General features: G+C 39.8%; 1 pseudogene across 1 annotated transcript; it reads left to right on the top strand.

The window, feature by feature from the left end:
- Positions 1-261: 261 nt before the first annotated feature.
- Positions 262-1,142, top strand: LOC103257006 (annotated as a pseudogene). The gene has a single exon (XR_504103.2). The product of XR_504103.2 is annotated as a 40S ribosomal protein S2 pseudogene (transcript).
- The last annotated feature ends 2,157 nt before the right edge of the window (positions 1,143-3,299 follow it).

Genomic DNA, 3,299 nt, shown 5'->3' with positions numbered 1-3,299 from the left:
TTCTGAAAAGAAAGAAGCAACATTAGGTTAATGATTTTTAAAAATCTGATTGGCAAGTTCTACTGTTATTAGGAAGAGCAAGATGAGATACAATATAGCATTGGAGTTTTGTATGCCTATGAATGTACCCACAAGCGTGCACATGTATGTGTACATGTGTTCAAGTTGTAGTGTTGTTCTTTCTCAAGGCCAAATGCTGCAAGTACTTCTTTCTCTCTTTGAAAGTATTCACTGTGGCTTTTTCTCCAAAAAGGACACCGAATGGCGAATGCCGCCGGTGCAGCGGGAGGACCCGAGGCCCCAGGGGCCCCTTGGAATGGGAAGTCGCGGTGGCTTTCACAGAGGTTTTGGCAGCGGCCTCCAAGGCCGGGTCGGGGTCGGGGGCGAGGCCGCGGAGCTTGCGGAGGCGAGGCCGAGGACAAGGGTGCCCGTCACCAAACTGGGCCGCTTGGTCAAGGACATGAAGGTCAAGTCACTGGAGATCTCTCTCTTCTCCTTGCCTATCAAGGAGTCTGAGATCATCGACTTTTTCCTTGGCGCCTCTTTGAAGGATGAGGTTTGGAAGATCATGCCTGTGCAAAAGCAGACCCGCACTGGCCAGCGGACTAGGGTCAAGGCGTTTGTTGCCATCGGGGACTACAAAGGCCACGTCAGTCTAGGTGTTAAGTGCTCCAAAGAAGTAGCCACTGCCATTCGGGGGGCCATCATCCTGGCCAAGCTGTCCATCGTCCCTGTGCGGAGAGGCTACTGGGGGAACAAGATTGGCAAGCCACACACTGTCCCTTGCAAGGTGACTGGCCGCTGCGGCTCTGTCCTGGTGTGCCTTATCCCTGCCCCCAGGGGCACTGGCATCGTCTCGGCCCCCGTGCCTAAGCAACTGTTCATGATGGCTGGCATCGATGACTGCTACACTTCAGCCAGGAGCTGCATTGCCACCCTGGGTAACTTCGCCAAGGCCACCTTTGATGCCATCTCAAAGACTTATAGTTACTTGACCCCTGACCTCTGGAAAGAGACGGTATTCACCAAGTTTCCTTCTCAGGAATTCACCGACAATCTCGTCAAGACCCACACCAGAGTCACCATGCAGAGGACCCAGACTCCAGCGGTGCCAACAACATAAGGTTTTCATACAAAAAAATTAAGTGAACCAAGCCCCCCCCCCAAAAAAAAGAGTATTCACTGTGTTTGCAGCTAATAGATATCACAAGACGCTTACTCATAAAAACCGCTTTTGGAAATATTTGCTATAGATATTGCAACCACAAATTAGAACTTGAAATATTAATAATCTCAAAGTTTTAATGAGTCCTCTGGCTCTCTGCTGGCCTTTCTGTGTCTCCAATTTGCTTATGTATACAGAAAAGATGCTAAATTTAGCCACTAGAAAGTTGAAACCAAATATCTTTATATTAGAAATGGAATATTTTCTAAATGTGTTTGCTATATGCAAGGAGCACAGTTTCAAGGCATCTGAAATTAAAATGTCAAGGAATCAGGACTTGGAATCAAGGAATCATGAACAAGAAATCAGAGATATTATTTATTCTGAGGTAAGATGATTAAATTATTTCAGAGAGCAACCATGTTCCTTAGTAATAAGCAAAATTCGCTTTAACTTATTTTTTTCCGATGTTAGGAATCATAGAGATCGGTGGACAAATTTGTGGATTAAGATATAACATATATTTTCAGTCTATACTCTTGTTTCACTAATGATGCATGTTTGTTCAAGTTACCGAGATATAAACAACCACCAAATTCCTAAATGACAAATTCTAAGGACATTTTTTAAAAATTCATTATTCTAATGGCTCACCCTGAAGAATGTGTTTGTTGGCTTTCTGGAAATTCTCCTTTCCTAGCTTCTTCCTGTATCAATTCCTCATGGGGATCTAATTAATACTTTGACTTATTCTCATTTTAACTTATTCTTTTCTCAAACTGGAATTTGTTTTCCTCTAGGTTTCCTGTTAGTTTCTCTTGTTCCTATACTTCTTGTCTTCTGACTAGTATTGATATAAATTTTCTGAGTCCTTGGCCTCATATTTGACTACCAGCAGGATATGGAATTCTAGGTATAAATTATTTTTCTTCAGAACATTGAATGCAATGCTGAATTATCTTCTGCAATCCAATGCTACTATGAAAAGTCTGATGCCAGTTTGATTCTTATCACTTTATAAGTAACTGCTTTTGTCCCAAGGACAATTTTGATACATCTCATTAAACCTTAAATGTTACTTATGTGCCCTGCTTAGCATTCAGTGCAAAGTTCATGTTCTCACTCATAAGCGGACCCTGAACAATTGCCATAATACTATAAGAAAGGGATTGGCAGTAACGGGATACTGATGGGATGGGGGCTGTGGGGAAGACACACCATCAATAAGGGAACTTGATCTCTAACCAGGCAAAGTGGGGACCAAAGGGAGGCCCAAACTTCACATGTATGATGAACACTTATGTATCTAATCCTGAAATGTACCCCACATCTTTAAAATTTAAAACAAAAAACAAAAAACCTCTCAAAAAAATTCGGTGAAAACTTTCAATCTGACAACTTGAGTCCTTTCTTGGAATAAATATATACATTAAAAATATATATATATTTTAATAATTGCCTTTTTCTTCAGACTGTTCTATTCTTGTTTCCACAAAACTCTTGGAAGATATATCTTGGCCTTTCAGGCCATGTTTTTCACGTCTCAACATTTTCTTCTGTTATTCAATCTCTTCATCCTTCAGCTCTATGTTCTAGAAAATTTATCCAAAAGTCTTTGTGTTAAATTCAGTTTTTTTTCAATAAATGTTTCTTGTTCAATAACTATGCATTTTACTTTTATTTTATAAATACAATACCTTCTTGAATCTCTTGGAGGATACAAGATTTTTTTTTTCAAAGTTTATTATGCATTCGATTTTTTTTGTTTTCAGTGGCTTCAGGTCTTTCCCCCATATTGTCTTTTATCTTTTGAATTAAGCTATCTGATCATATACCTATAATGTATGTGTGTATACGTATATGATCTATATGTGTGTGTGTAAATAAAGAAAATATTTATTATTATTGAGAATCACAGTGAATTTCATTGCTACTGTCTAGATCTCTTTCTCCAACAGGCCTCTCCCCTACATGGGAGGGCTGATGTCTAGCTCCGTGTATTTGGGCCTATCTTTAATAGAAATAAATGGGAGAACCACCAGTACAGATCAAAATGAAGACCAGGCAAGTTTTTATTTAAAAAAAAGTATTGCTATTATTATTTCTAAGAACTCCCTCTTCCATAGTATTCAAT

Source organism: Carlito syrichta, unplaced genomic scaffold, assembly GCF_000164805.1.
Source record: "Carlito syrichta isolate Samal-C Ts95f unplaced genomic scaffold, Tarsius_syrichta-2.0.1 Scaffold300951, whole genome shotgun sequence".
Classification (NCBI taxonomy): Eukaryota; Metazoa; Chordata; class Mammalia; order Primates; family Tarsiidae; genus Carlito; species Carlito syrichta.
Note: the sequence above shows the minus strand (reverse complement) of the source record. Positions and strands in the feature narration are given on the sequence as shown.